A 16,284-nucleotide genomic window follows, 5' to 3' on the forward strand; every position below is an offset into this window, starting at 1 on the left:
TAGGCACCTTTCTCTTGTCTGCTGCTGCTAAGTCGCTTCAGTCGTGTCTGACTCTGTGTGACGCCATAGACGGCAGCCCACCAGGCTCCCCAGTCCCTGGGACTCTCCAGGCAAGAACACTGGAGTGGGTTGCCATTTCCTTCTCCAATGCATGAAAGTGAAAACTGAAAGTGAAGTCACTCAGTCGTGTCCAACCCTCAGCAACCCCATGGACTGCAGCCCACCAGGCTCCTCCATCCATGGGATTTTTCAGGCAAGAGTACTGGAGTGGGGTGCCATTGCCTAACTCCTTTTCTCCATATTATCTTTATGTTTGCCATACCTTTAGTTTTTCTTTCAAATCGTTACCATCTCTGTAACTCGGCCCCCATCTTTACTGTCTCACCTTCACTATTCTAGTTCAAGTTGCCCCCACTAAGTTTATTGCAGTAACAGCTTCTTAATAGCAACTTCTCCCCGGGCCCGTGAAAGCAGGATACTGGTATGTTGCTCTGCATATCTCCTAGACAGAATTAGCATAAAGCGGTACATGCAGCAGACGTGTAACCCTGACTGCTGAAGGAAAGAATAAATGCATAAACAGACTACCTTGGAAATTCATACATGATCATGGCCGTGGTTTCCATAAGCAGATGCTGCTCGCCACAAATAGAGAAAGCCTATGCACAGAAATGAAGACCCGGTACAGCCAAAAAGAACTAAATAAATTATTTTTAAAAGCTTTAAAAAACCATTTTATATTTTAATTATATGAGCATATATTACTTCCATTATGAAGAACTAAATTTAACATATTTCCCACTTCCTTTTCCAGCAGGAGACCTAATTTAGTCGTGGAACTGGATAAACAATACTCACAGTATCTTCATAGTCCAGGCACTACTCTAACCTCATGGGTCTTTCCACTAAAAAGTTCTACTGAAAACCATATTCAGTGGTGCAAAGAGAATTGGCTAGGAAGAGAGAAGTTCATGAGGATTAACAGGTGAAATGCCATCAAGGAAAAAACCCTCAGAGGCAAGGTCTCAGTGAGTCCACATGTAGGTGATTTCTGGAAGGAAAGGCATCAGGTGAACTGAAACAGCAGGAAGTGACATCAGGGTGGTCAGAAAGGCTGATGCATCCCCCAGAGGGCTTCCACTGCTTTGCCTTCTGCTAAGAAAGGGGGTGGGGAGGGCAGTTTCTTTTTTGTCCTCAAAAATCCAGATTATCTGTTTAGGAAGAGAAATAGGGGCAGCCAAAGCTCGATCAAATCAGCTCCTGACTCTAAAGCGTCATCCGCAGCATCCCTTGACGCGCTTTTTAATTCTGGGCACAGCCGAAGGGAAGTCAAAGCTCTGCTGAGAGTAAAACAGAAGCTCTCGTCACGCTGCCAGATGGACTTATTCTCCTCTGACCTAAAAGTGGTGTCCCTGTGAGTCACTGCTCAGTCTCTCCTAAGTAACCAGCATGGTAACTAACTGGAATGTGGAAAACCCAGAACTTCTGCTAAATCTAAATTTTAAAAAATTCACTTATTAATTCAAATGAACAGAAAAACAAACCATTAGATCTTGTCTCTCATGAAAAGCAGCATAGTACATTAAAATACACATTAGTTTTGGCTCATTCGAACAAAGGAAAAAAATCCAGGCTTCAAATCTTGCTAGATATGTATCCCTGAACATCAATTCTTTCTGAAAGCAGTTATCAAGATTCAGTGATAAACAGCCAGAAGAGTAACTAGCACACACACACACACCCCATAGGCACTGGAAACAGGCGAAGGCACCCCTTTCTACCTTCTGTGTTCTTTTTCTAGGGGAGTGTGTGTGTGTGCACGTGCGCGTGTGCATGCATACGTGTGCGTGGAGTGTCCCACCACCAACCTGGTTGTAGGGGAAACTATATTTCCCAGAGCCTCTTCCCTGCATGTTTCCAAGCTAGAGCTGCTCCAAAGTGAGGCTGTACAAGATCTGGGAGGCAAAAGTGAAGCAGCAGCCACACACACAAGCCTAGGATGAACCCCAGTTCCAGTGTGTCCTTGAGGTCATACTCTGTACCTAGCTCCTCTTCTCAAATGTTGAGAATGTCGATTCTGGTGACCAAGAGTGCCCCCAGGCCCACCACAAGACTGTGCTGAAGACTCACAGAGGGGGCAAAAGAGCCAACCAGCTTCCACAGCTCCTTCCATGCCAGCTGCCCTTTGCAGTGCTGCTGCCAGAGCTGGGCCTGCCCACCCTCCAGATTCCCAGAGGTTTGTTTGCCTGGGTCAGGGCTGGTCAGTGAACTTTCTCTGATCCTTAACCCCACTTTTTTTTACCTTTACTTACTCAGCTCTTTCTACAAATATATAAGCTCTAGTTCCTTTAATAAATCTCTTAGTCCATAGTATCCACTATGGCTTTGCTTCCCTTACTGAATTCTGACCAATGCGGTGGCTGTTGGTCTACTATCTAAACTAACAAAAATTTATGATCTATCCTTGATAGAGCCCTGAAAATAAGTCAATAAAATGACCATAAATATTTTAATTCTGCAACTCTGTTTTCAGGACAAACATAAAAGAAAACAACTGTAGGTGGGAGTTAGCTGCTAATAGTGGGAAGAACTTTTCCAGTGGTCATGTATGGATGTGAGAGTTGGACTATAAAGAAAGCTGAGCGCCGAAGAATTGATGCTTTTGAACTGTGGTGTTGGAGAAGACTCTTGAGAGTCCCTTGGACTGCAAGGAGATCCAACCAGTCCATCCTAAAGGAGATCAGTCCTAGGTGTTCATTGGAAGGACTGATGTTGAAGCTGAAACTCCAATACTTTGGCCACCTGATGCAAAGAGCTGACTCTCTTGAAAAGACCCTGATGCTGGGAAAAATTGAGAGCAGGAGGAGAAGGGGACTACAGAGGATGAGATGGTTGGATGGCATCACTGACTCAATGGACATGATTTTGGGTAGACTCTGGGAGTTGGTGATGGACAGGGAGGCCTGGCATACTGCAGTTCAAGGGGTCACAAAGAGTCAGACATGACTGAGCGACTGAACTGAACTGAACTGAAGTGGGAAGAACACTAGAAAGGACAGTCAGTTTAACAAGGTGGGATTAAGACACAGACTTTGGAGTCAGATTGTCTGAGTCCAAATTCTGGCTATATTTCTTGCTGGATGATTTGGGCCTCAGTTTCCTCATCGGTAAAACAGTACTTCCCCCTTCTTGGGTTAGGATGATGTAAGGATTAGATGATATAATGTATGTCACAATGTTGGTACATGATAAATATTCAATAAATTTTGCCTATATTTATGAATATCAGACATGCCAGTAAGTTCCCTGTGGGATTTTGTGTGAATTACTTTACCTCTCTGAGTCTCAGCTTCTTCACTGATAAAAAGGTGAAAAAAAGGAGACAGTTGGATAATTACTAAAACTTTTCCAAGTTCTCTACATAAGGTGATTCTTCTTAGATAAAAGAATTCTCCAAGAAAGCCTTCAGCCACAGGAAACTTCAGCAGTTTTCTTAAGTTGCTAGGACTGTCCATCTTCTTAGAATGACCTTCCCTCCCTATTTGCTCAACACAATACCAGGCACACCTTTTCTACAGTCGTTCCCAATTACCCTTTACCTCTACTGCCTCTGAGTAGATGTGACCCTTCCCTCATGTTATATCTCCACCATGCCCTGTATATACACTGCTAGCTCACATGATACTTTATTTCTCTCTCTTCTGCATGTCTGTTTGCTGCTCCAAGCTGAGAAACTACATCCTACTGAATTCTAGCCAGGGCCAAACATATAGTAGGCACTTACTAACTGTGGGCTGAATGATTTTATTTAAAAATTCTGACTTTTTATATCGTTTTCTGTATACATCATTTCTTCTAATCCTTAGAAAAGACTTCCCTGTTCAAAAGCACAACAGTCTCCTATTGTGCTCTGAACAGAGTGAAAGGCTGCTGATAAGATCTAACTACACAGAAACTCTGAGGTCTGAAAGGATGATTTGGGAGAGCAGGTCATGTTGATGGCAATCTGGCTGATGTTTCCCCTACATACAACCAGATTTTAAGATTCGCGAGGCTGCTGGGTCTTTTCATGTCTCCTGACTTCACTCTTTAAAGTGCAGAAGGGTGGGACCTCATTTCCTTTTCCCTCTTATTAAAACCGGGTCACAGGAAGCAAGTCATCTCTCAACTACACCATGAAATCCTGCTTTATGGGAAAATGGTAAGAAGCTGATCACACAATCTCCCAAAATCAAGACAGAGGCTCTCATTTTTTCCAACAAAAGAGGGCTCCTATGCTAAATTATAAGCCCTAAGGGGATAAAAAAAGATCAATAAAAATCAATACATAGGGGAACTGGAAACAATTATGTATCCCCCATTACAGAAAAATTATGAATTTGTACTCCCTGAGTGAAGTGAAAATGAAACTCACTCAGTTGTGTTCGACTCTTTGTGACCCCATGGAATTCTCCAGGCCAGAATACTAGAGGGGGAAGCCTTTCTCTTCTCCAGGGGATGTTCCCGACCCAGGAATCGAACCAGGGCCTCCCGCAATGCAGGTGGATTCTTTACCAACTGAGCTATCAGGGAAGCCCTGATTGAAGAGGTATTTCCTAAAAATCAGCTTTCTAAAGATTTTTTTCACTAATTAAATGAACAAAACATTTATTGTCTGAACAGGACTACGGCAGAGAGACTCTAAGAGAAATAAGGTCCAGTCTCTGTCCTCATGAGCTTACTGTCTAGTTGGAAAGTGATAGCACGCTTTCCTCACTATGATTCCAGGCAGATTCAGGGCATACTGTGAGCAAAGATACAACGTATTCACATCACAGGATAGAGCAATGAACTCTGCTAGAAGATTAAGGCCGGGAAGACTTGGGAAACAGGTGACACTCCAGCTGGGTTTCTGGAGGAGTGAGCTGTAAAGGGAGTGGGATGGGAACAGCCACTCTAGGCATCTGCAGAGTGTGAGCAAAGGCATATGGAAATACCTGGCCCATCTGGAAACTCCAAAGTGTCTGTGGCTGAGGTGCAAGGTCAAAGAGAACAAGGTGAGTAGGAACCAGGTAGTGAAGGGCCCTGAACTGCAAGCTAAGGAGCTGAGATTCTCCTATCGAAGGTTGCTGACAGAGAGTTATTTAACATCTAGACAGTCAAAAGGGCTTTAATTCAAATTAAACTAAATTTAAGATTTCTGGGAAAAGATTCCCATCATCATTGTAGGAAAAGTGGGATGTGGGAAGGGTCTTCCCCAAATGGGAAGCCACTGGAAGCAGTGAGACCCATGAGAACACTATAATTTAATAGATGAGTCCTAAGGAAACAGAAAAGGGGGAAGGAAATGAACTTTAGAGTCCTGTGGTGGGTAGCACTAACAGGACCAAGTAATTGATTAAGTGTGAAGAGGAAGAGGGGCATTTAGGCTGGTGTTAGGGCAAAGCAAATTAGAATTCTAATGGCGCCCATTAGAATTGCCTGAGGAGGTTTTAAACTATTGATTCCTTCAAAGGTGGTACTGGGTCAACTAGATTCCATAAGAAAAAACCGTGACTCTTAACTCCACCTCATGCTATATGTAAAATTAATTCTGCAGATCTAATTATGGACCCCAACATAGTACAACCTTTAAAAAAAGATATAGGAGAACACATTCCTGACCTGTAGAGTAAGCAAAGATGTCTTAAAACAGGGCACAAAAACACTCTGTCATAAAGAAAAATATTTCTAAATTGGACTATGTTAAAATTGAGTACTTCTATTCAAAAGAAATCATCAGAAAGAATTAAAAGGCAACCAAAAAAAAAAAAGAGTTAAGATACTCAGAATACATGTATTCAAAACAGGACTTGTATCCAAAACATTAAAAGGAAAAAAAAAAAAAAAAAACTCATATAAATCATTAAGAAAAAGATAATCCAGTTTTTTAAGTGGGCAAGAAGTTTGAACAGACAGTTCACAAAAGAAGATATTCAAATATCTAATAAGCATTTGAAAGGGGCTCAACTTCCTTATTCACACATTGAAACATACCCACAGTAATGGTTAAAGCAGAAAAAAAGAAAAAAAACTTAAAAAATATCAAGAGTTCAGAGGATGTAGATGAACTGGAACTCTCAAGTTTTGCTGGTGGGAGTAAGAATTGGGAGAACATTTTGGAAAACAACTTAGCACTATCTATCTACAAAAGCTGAAAAGACACCCTGCTGCTGCTACTGCTAAGTCATGTCAGTCATGTCCGACTCTGCGCGACCCCATAGACAGCAGCCCACAAGGCTCCCCTGTCCCTGGGATTCTCCAGGCAAGAACACTGGAGTGGGTTGCCATTTCCTTCTCCAATGCATGAAAGTGAAAAGTCAAAGTGAAGTCATTCAGTCGTGTCCGACTCTTCACGACCCCATGGACTGCAGCCTACCAGGCTCCTCTATCCATGGGATTTTCCAGGCAAGAGTACTGGAGTGGGTCACCACTGCCTTCTCCGGAAAAGATACCCTATGCCCCAGCAATTCTACTTAAAGGCATATATCTATCAGAAATCAGATCATGTACAAAAATGGGCTATTCAAAATAGCCAGAAAATAGGAATACCCAAATGTGTATCAGTGAGAAAACAGATAAATAAATTGTGCTCTATTCTCACAATGGAACAGCAACGAGAATGAAAGTACTACACCTATATACAGCAAAGACAAATATAAAGTTGAGCAAAAGGAGCCAGATCTGCAGAGTACATGCTCCATGATTCCATTTAAGCAACACTAAAACTGAAAGAACTGTATGGCATTAGAAGTCAGGGCAGCTCGCACCTGGACGGGCACTCGTGGGAGGCCAGCAGTGTACAATTTCTTAGACTGGGTACCTTTACATGACAGTATCAGTTTGCAATAATTCACTGAACTATACACTTAGGATCTGAGCACTATACTTTCTTATATTGTAGCTCAATGAAAAGCTCAGGGGAGAAAAAAAAAATCCTTGATGTTTGTGTCCTACTCCCAGATGTCTGAGTAATCGGTGTAACCATCTATAGTTTTTAAAATTCCTTAGGTGATTCTAACATACACCAAGTTTGAGAATACACTGCATTCCAATCTCTAGACTGAATACCTGGCTAGGGGATGATAAAAAATTGACATGATCCTGGGGAGACTCAGGGGAGGATGTGTAGAGGCGTTTCAATTTCAGCAGGTACAAAGTCTAACAGAATATCCACAAGATTGGACTAAACATACAACTAAATACATGGGTCTTAAGCCCAAAAGATGGTAGATTATCTGAAATACCTGGATCTTTGTTTTTTCTTTCCCAGTTTTACTGAGATATAATTGGCCTATAACACTGAATAGTTCAAAGTATACAACATAATAATTTGATATATGCATATATCATGAAATGATCACTACAGGAATATGTATCCTCACACAGTTACAAGTTTTTTCTTCTTACAAGAACTTTAAGGACACCCAACTCTCTTAGCAACTTTCAATATGGTATTGAAAAGAATTCAAATCATGTGGTACTGTTAACTATGGTTATCAAGCTATACATTACATCCTTAGAACTTACTTATAACCAAAAGTTTGTACCTTGGCCAGGTTAAATCCCTGGGTTGGGAAGATCCCCTGGAGAAGGGAATAGCAACCCACTCCAGTATTCTTGACTAGAGAATCCCATTGATAGAGGAGCCTGGCAGGCTACAGTCTGTGGGGTTGCAAAAGTGTTAGACATGACTGAGTGACTAATACTTTTTTCCCACCCCCCACCTCTGGCAACAATCTGATCTCTGTTTCTATAAGTCTGGTTTCCTTAGATTTCACATATAAGTAAGAATTTTTTTTGGTATGTATATATACATTCATAACATGCATACTACTCAGTCATAATAAATAAGGAAACACCTGGAATCTTGAAGGCTAGGCCATTAGATAAAAGAGAGAAGGGGAAGAAAATTACCCCAAAATCAAGATTAAACAAAATTCTACAAGTTTTCTTTTTCATCTGGCTTTATATTTGGTAGGTGAGAATACCAAATATATTTGGTAGGTAGCTTTAATTAGAGTCACCATCAATCAGGAGCTTTACCTAAACAATTTAAACTTCATCTTCACAACTATCACCAGCCTGTGGGTCTCACTGCATCATTCCGATTGTGGAGAGAGGACTGAGCTACATTCACAAGGTGAGGAGGTAGAGACTCAGGGAGACAGGAAAATCTGCCCAAGTTCTCCTATGTTACTAGAGGCAAAGACAGAATTTAGACTCCTTTGAAGAGCCAGAAATAACCCCCAACTGCTTTCTAAACTGCTGAGAGAACCATCATTGAAGCAAATGCATGACACTGCCCTCCTGACATGCTGTGCTTACTCCTTTAATATTCTCCTAATTGGGCTCCAAAATCACTGCAGATGGTGACTGCAGCCATGAAATTAAAAGATGCTTGCTCTTTGGAAGAAAAGCTATGACCAACCTAGACAGCATATTAAAAAGCAGAGACATTACTTTGCCAACAAAGGCCCATCTAGTCAAAGTGATGGTTTTTCCAGTAGTCATTTATGGATTTGAGAGTTGGACTATAAAGAAAGCTGACCGCCGAAGAATTGATGCTTTTGAACTGTGGTGTTGGAAAAGACTCTTGAAGAGTCCCTTGGACAGCAAGGAGATCAAACCAGTCAATCTTAAAGGAGATCAGTCCTGAAAATTCATTGAAAGGACTGACACTGAAGCTGAAGCTCCAACACTTTGGCCACCTGATGTGAAGAACCGCCTCACTGGAAAAGACCCTGATGCTGGGAAAGATTGAAGGCAGGATTAGGGGATGACAGAGGATGAGATGGTTGGATGGCATCACCGACACAATGGACATGAGTTTGAGTACGCTCTAGAAGTTGGTGATGGACAGGGAAGCCTGGCATGCTGCAGTCCATGGGATTGCAAAGAGTCGGACACGACTAAGAGACTGAACGGAACTGAACTGAATGACCACTATGCCAGGGGACGCCTTATCAAGTCACATGGGACATATTGTGTGGTTGAGCTCAGGAAGACCCCTGCCCAGTGAGTGCTGCAGAGTCTTTGGAGCAATCTGAAAGAAGGATCTTATCACTGTTGGTATTATTTTCTGAGGGCTTTTTATAATAAAGCTATCATAAACTGGGTGACTTCGAACAGTCTAATTTTCTCACAATTACTGAAGCTTCTTCCCTACACTGACCCTATCCATCTCCTCCATTTGGCTGTTCCTCAGTTGCATCCTTTATAATAAATGGGTAAACATTAAACAAGTGTTTTTCTGAGTTCCAGGAGTCATTTTAGCAAATTAGCAAGCCCACAGAGGTGGTCAGAAGCACTAGAGGCTCAGGCTTGGGACTGGCACCTGAAATAGGGGGTCTTGTGGGAGGACTGAGTCCTTAGCTTATCTGATGCCAACTCCAGATGGACAGTGTCAGAACTGAGTTGAACTATACGATCCTGGGTAGTCAGAGAACTGGCTGGTATGGGGAGAAAAACATACACATACACATCTAGTGTCAGAAGTGTCTGCAGGCAGAGCATAGAGAAAATACAGTAGTTTTCCTTTTACAGCTCTGAAACAGCATGCAGCACACTCATATGAGCACTGAGGCTTTGACAGATATTAAACCTTGCAGAGATTGCTTTTCTAGAAAGGTTTCATAAAATGTCAGGACAAGTGGACCCCAAGCTTGTGAGGACAAGAAAACGTGGTGTGTTCTAAAGGAGTTTGGTCCCAAAGAAAGAGATGGCAGAAGATGGAGTGCTCTTTTACCTAGGCAGGGATGGGGTCGGGGGCGGGGGGCCGGGCGGAAAAGAGAGTCCTGATGTCGGGGGTTTTTTTTAGTTTCATTATCTAGGACTGAGCGACTCAATTGAACTGAACTGAACTAGGATTCAAAATCAAGGTTTACAGCAAGTAGAATTTCTGTAGCTCTGGAAATAAGCAGTCTCTTTGAAACAGGGAGGGGAATGAAGAGTCCCAGCACAAACATGAGCACAGAAAAGGGACTGAAGTCAAGCAGGGTGGTGAATGTGAGTGTTCACTGCAAGGGACAGGGATGAGGGCAGAGTCTGCACCTCATCTTTCTCCTCCCACCAAATGATCATGACAGCGGTGTTTACAAAGAAACCTTTCATAAATCATAAAAAGTACAATCTGTTTTAAAGTGCTGTAGAATGCTCTCAAGAGTAGCTTCTTTCTCTATTCAACTGGGATATTCCAAATAAGGAAACATATTGACAGGGTGTCTGTCACAACAGGGAGGAAAAAAAGCCACCCCCACCCTGGCTAGTGTTGATGAAGGCAGCTGACACACTCAGGCAGAAGATACGGCCACAAAATTCCAAGCCACATCCTTGTCTTCTAACCGAGAGAGGAAACCTAATGGATTTAGCATCCATCAGGGAATAAATTTTCTGGAAGCCTTTCACTTCTTTAAAGGACTGACTTCTTTTCTCATCTCTACCTACGTTACAGAAAACAAATCAAGCTGCCTCAAAGAGCAGAGAGTTTTATCAGACAAATGCTCAATGATTTGTACTAGTCTTCATAAATGCTACCATCTGTTCTGAAAATTTAGAAAAATCCCTGAAATATCTTTGAATAACTGAAGATCATGATGGCATTTCATCCCATAGCTATCATTTCAGTAATATCTACTATGTGAAATTCACATACATAATCTCTTTAATCCCCCCCCAAACACGAGAGACAGCTTTGGCTTCTCTCATTTTCCAGATAAGGAAAACGAAGCAGAAAGAAATGATGCAGTCGCCCAAGGACACGAAGCAACAAGAAGCTGAGGAAAAACCGAACCCTTGCTGTGTCTCAAAAGCCGAATGTCCTCCCATAATGCCACTCCGACTCTGGCTGCTCTATTACTTCTTCATTAAAATAGGTCAAATTAAGACATGTCAGCAGCAAGACGCAGAGCTCCAGCTATATTTACACTTGTTAGGTGTTTGAAAATGCAGAGGTGAGGGAGTGTGATACTTGCTGTGATTCAGGAAGTAAGATGAGCACTGCCCCAGAGTGAAGAGACTAGAGATCTCTCCACCTGTGTGACCTTGGATGAGCCACCTAAACTTTGGACCTCTGCTTCCTCACCTTGAACCTGAGAAGACTGATTTTCAGTCTTACCTGATTTTCATAATTCCTTTCAGATCTAACAGTCTCTTTTACGTGCCCTCGAACCACTAGGATAAGTGAAACAGGTCACTTGTAAATAAGTACGTGGTATCTATCCCAGTGTACACAGAGCGTCGATGTAAAATTTCAAAACCAAATAAACTTGTCCTTTGCAAAACCATCGCTGAGATCAAAACCAGTAAGTCTTAGAACTTTAAACCTCCAATATAAATATTTTAACTTTGTTCTATTTTTAACCCCCTCTTTACTCCGTTTTTGTTTCTACAAGAATGAAGACAACAGCCAGACTCTTTCCTAATGATCTGCTTTATGTGTATGGGTCTTAAGGTAATTTACTCTCCCTTATTGTAGAAAGTTAATAAATTTCATTATGGAAATTAATTACTAAATACAACAGATACTGTGAATAAACACTGGTAAAATTAAGAGGATCAAAGTGATATATTTAGATGTGAAAATACAGCCTCTTTTTGAAGATAAAAAAATTGAACTTGCATTTCCTGTGATGAAATCTATTACCACTGCCTACTAATTAGTGCAAGGACACGTGTTGTCAAAGGAATACAGGGACAGGGTTCAGACTGCAGCTTTTCCAAGAAGAGCAGGCTGACCTCACCCTCACCGTGCCTGGGTAAAGCGAGAGATGCTAATACTTAGTGACAGAAGTGTAGTGATGGTGAAATGAGGTGATACATGTAATCGAAGCAGGCACTCAACTCAGTGTTAGTTCCTTTGCTCCCTTTGCCCACTTTGGCTGGGGAAAAAATGTAGATGATGACCACTGCATGAAAAGGTTCACCAAGAGCTAAAAATCTATTTACCTCCTTATTATTTATCAAAGCTCAATGATATCTTTAGTTGGAACAAAAAATTAAGTCTGAATTATATCAACTACATTTGTTAAGTCTTTTAGAGAGATTACAATTGGAATAGGAACATCAATCCCCAAATCACACTAAGTTAGATTTGGGACTTAATACTTGCAATGAAATGTATGTGATAAATAACACTTTAGCATATATTTCACATTAGCAACCTGTGATGATTGTGTATAATGGCCTAATTTTTCCAGATGAAATCTCAGAATATCTGCATGTCTGAGATGAACCCTCTGATGCTCCCTGCACCGTGAGCAATCTGTTCCCCAGTCTTGCACACTAACAATTATTAAAGGGGTAAAAGATTTATATGGTAATTAGGACATATGCAAATATCTTCAAACATTTGCAGTTTTTATTTTTGGAGTTAAATGTTAGAAGGTACTGATATTAAGAAGATATGGCAAGAATACACAGAAGAACTGTACAAAAAAGATCTTCATGACCCAGATAATCACGATGGTGTGATCACTGACCTAGAGCCAGACATCCTGGAATGTGAAGTCAAGTGGGCCTTAGAAAGCATCACTACAAACAAAGCTAGTGGAGGTGATGGAATTCCAGTTGAGCTATTCCAAACCTGAAAGATGATGCTGTGAAAGTGCTGCACTCAATATGCCAGCAAATTTGGAAAACTCAGTAGTGGCCACGGGACTGGAAAAGGTCAGTTTTCATTCCAATCCCAAAGAAAGGCAATCCCAAAGAATACTCAAACTACTGCACAATTGCACTCATCTCACATGCTAGTAAAGTAATGCTCAAAATCTTCCAAGCCAGGCTTCAGCAATATGTGAACCGTGAACTTCCTGATGTTCAAGCTGGTTTTAGAAAAGGCAGAGGAACCAGAGATCAAATTGCCAACATCTGCTGGATCATGGAAAAAGCAAGAGAGTTCCAGAAAAACATCTACTCCTGCTTTATTGACTATGCCAAAGCCTTTGACTGTGTGGACCACAATCAACTGTGGAAAATTCTGAAAGATATGGGAATACCAGACCACCTGATCTGCCTCTTGAGAAATCTGTATGCAGGTCAGGAAGCAACAGTTAGAACTGGACATGGAACAACAGACTGGTTCCAAATAGGAAAGGGAGTACCTCAAGGCTGTGTTTTGTCACCCTGGGAGTTGGTGATGGACAGGGAGGCCTGGTGCGCTACAATTCATGGGGTCGCAAAGAGTCGGACATGACTGAGCGACTGATCTGATCTGATCTGAGGAAAGGAAAGGGTATGTTTTTTCTACTGATTTATACAAATATGCAGCTGTACCGGGGAAGCATGCTACTCTCAACCCAAATAATGGTATTTATAAAACACTTCTTTCCATGGTAGCAAAGCTCTGTTTGCCCTTGCAGAGTGGGAAGCAGCAGGGAGGTGTTTTAAGACAGAGCCGTGATACGCAGTCAGCATCCCTAAGAACCCATGAGATGGGACAGCGAACATCTCCCACCTCCACACTGGGTATTAGAAGGTACCAGAAGTCTCACAGTGTGCCCTGGGAAGGCAGGCAATTACATCCCAGGAGCAGAGAATGGTTCCTGCTATTTGAAAAGTACACAATCCTTTGTGGACTAGCATCATGAGCCTCTGCTTCATCAGGTTTTCAGAGCAGACAGAACTAAGAGATTGCTGTGGGGAGGGTCTTGTAGTGGGACTTTTCCCTGGAGGCCTTATCTGTGGAGGAATTGCTGGGTAAGCACCTGAGATACCCTGAGGCAGGGCTGCAGACCACTGGGAAGAGAAGGAGAGTGACATTTCTTGAGCCCTTACAAAGTTCCAGGCACTGTGCCAAGTGCTCTTCACTGTGACATGTTTCAAAGAGATCTTAGTCTCAGCACCAAGTGGACCTGTCCTACCACTCCCTGAGGGGTTCAGGGGACTCCATCCTAAGCTGAAAAGATTTGACAGGTTTTCCCCATCTACCTCCTGCTTCCAGGTAAAAGAGCCAAAAATGATAAAGTCAAATGGCCTTTTGATTCCAGCAGACAGTGATATGCTTGAAATAGGAGCTCTGGCTGGGGAACAAATAGCCATATTGTATTAATTTTTCACTGTGTATCAAGATTCCATAAAGTTAGTGACTTCAAGCCACAGATTTATGACCTCACAGTTTTTGCAGGTTAGATGTCCAGGCACAACTTAACTGAGGCCTCTGTTCAGGGTCTCATAAGGCGACATTCAACTCAAGGTATTGGCAGGCTGCCTTGTTTATCAGGAAACATCAGTGGGGATGAGTGTGCTCCCCGGCTCCCTCGGGTTGCTGATAAAATTTCACTTCTCTGTGGTAGTTTTGACTGATGGCCCTGGCTTCTTACTGGCTGTTGGCCACTGCTACGCTTAGATCCTAGAGGCCACCCCTGACACTCAGCCCCCTCCTAAGACAGTCACAACATGGCAGCTTGCTTCTCGTAGACCAGCAGGAGAATCCCTCTCACTCTAGTCTGCTAAGAAAGTTTTATATAATGTGATCTTGGGAGTAACAGCCCCCAGTTTCGCCATATCATGGAACCTAATCAAGGGAGTGGTGAGTGGTAACCCCATTATGTTTGCCATATTCTATTAGTTAGAAGGAAGTCATCAAGATTCCACCTATACTCAAAAGAAGAGATTGCTGCTGCTACTGCTAAGTCACTTCAGTCGTGTCCAACTCTGTGAGACCCCATGGACTGCAGCCTACCAGGCTCCTCCGTCCATGGGATTTTCCAGGCAAGAGTACTGGAGTGGGGTGCCATTGCCTTCTCCGAAAGAAGAGATTACCCAGAATGAAATCATTAGGGGCCACTCTAAAGTATGGGCTTCAAAAGGTGGCTCAGAAGGGTGGGCCCTGCAATGTGGGAGACCTGGATTTGATCCCTGGGTTGGAAAGATCCCCTGGAGAAGGATACAGGCTGCCTACTCCAGTATTCTGGCCTGGAGAAGTCCATGGACTGTATAGTCCATGGGCTCACAAACAGTCAGACACAACTGAGCGACTTTCACTTTCAGTTTTCTAGAGTATATTCTACACACACGGCAAGATTGAATGTGGCTTCATATTTTGTAGCATATAACAATGAAGACAAAATGGACTAAGGAGATAGTCATATGTGAATATGAATTCTGGTTCCTTTGCTGCAAGACTTTGGACAAATTATTTAATCTCTCTTGAAGCTTCAATTTTCTAATCGGAAAATAGGCACAACTATTATCTATATAAATATGAATGTGGTGTCAATAGCTTCAGCTCTTGTTTAATAGTTTAACCAATGTTTAATCTCTTAAATGTGAGATTATATGCACTTTTGTACTTTTTCTAAAGCAACTGTGAACTGTGAAATGTATTAACTGTGCATGACACCAAGTAGGTATTATATATACAGAGTAACAGGCTCTGATTCCAGCCTGTTCAGGTCTGCAGACCATGACTCCATCAGAAAGTTTAGCTACTCCTATAGATGAAGCTTAAATATAACTAACATGATTTGATTCTCTCATTCAGCAAATTAAGCACCAAATAAGCACTACTATGCTGCTGCTGCTGCTAAGTCACTTCAGTCATGTCCGACTCTGTGCAACCCCAGAGACGGCAGCCCATCAGGCTCCCCCATCCCTGGGATTCTCCAGGCAAGAACACTGGAGTGGGTTGCCATTTCCTTCTCCAACGCATGAAAGTGAAAAGTGAAAGTGAAGTCGCTCAGTCATGTCTGACCCTCAGCGACCTCATGAACTGTAGCCTTCTAGGCTCCTCCGTCCACGGGATTTTCCAGGCAAGAGTACTGGAGTGGGGTGCCATTGCCTTCTCCAACTACTATGCTAGGTGCTAGGTATTATCTATCTACCTATCTATCTATACACACACACACACACACACACACACACACACAAATAGACATATTTCTTGTTTTTGATGAGTTTATGGTACAGTGGGAGAGAAAAACCACACTCATTCAATAAATAATGAGGGCACTCTTTGTATATTAGGGATAATAAACAGGAAAATGTCCTTACTCTTGTGGAGATTATATTCTGCAGAAATGTGGGTGATCAGTGGAATTTTTTTTTAAGGTAAAATAGAGGACAATTTAAAATTTTGATAGAATATTAGAAGGGGATCTGAGAGTAATCAGGAAGGGCTATTTCAAATAGAGTGGCCAGAGAAGGACTGTACAGGGAGGTGGAATGACAAGAAAGAACAGCTATAATAGGGGCCAGGAGAAGAGTGGTTCAGGCAGAGGCACTTCCTGTGCAAAGGCCCTGAGGCAGGAATGAGCAGAACACGGCTGA

General features: G+C 42.2%; 1 protein-coding gene across 2 annotated transcripts in view; it reads right to left on the reverse strand.

Annotated features, from left to right (window-relative positions):
* The window catches only part of SH3GL2 (SH3 domain containing GRB2 like 2, endophilin A1), a 225,890-nt gene that overhangs the window by 16,409 nt on the left and 193,197 nt on the right, over nucleotides 1-16,284 (reverse strand). The gene's annotated exons all lie outside the window — the stretch shown is intronic.

This window comes from Bos indicus, chromosome 8, assembly GCF_029378745.1.
Source record: "Bos indicus isolate NIAB-ARS_2022 breed Sahiwal x Tharparkar chromosome 8, NIAB-ARS_B.indTharparkar_mat_pri_1.0, whole genome shotgun sequence".
Classification (NCBI taxonomy): Eukaryota; Metazoa; Chordata; class Mammalia; order Artiodactyla; family Bovidae; genus Bos; species Bos indicus.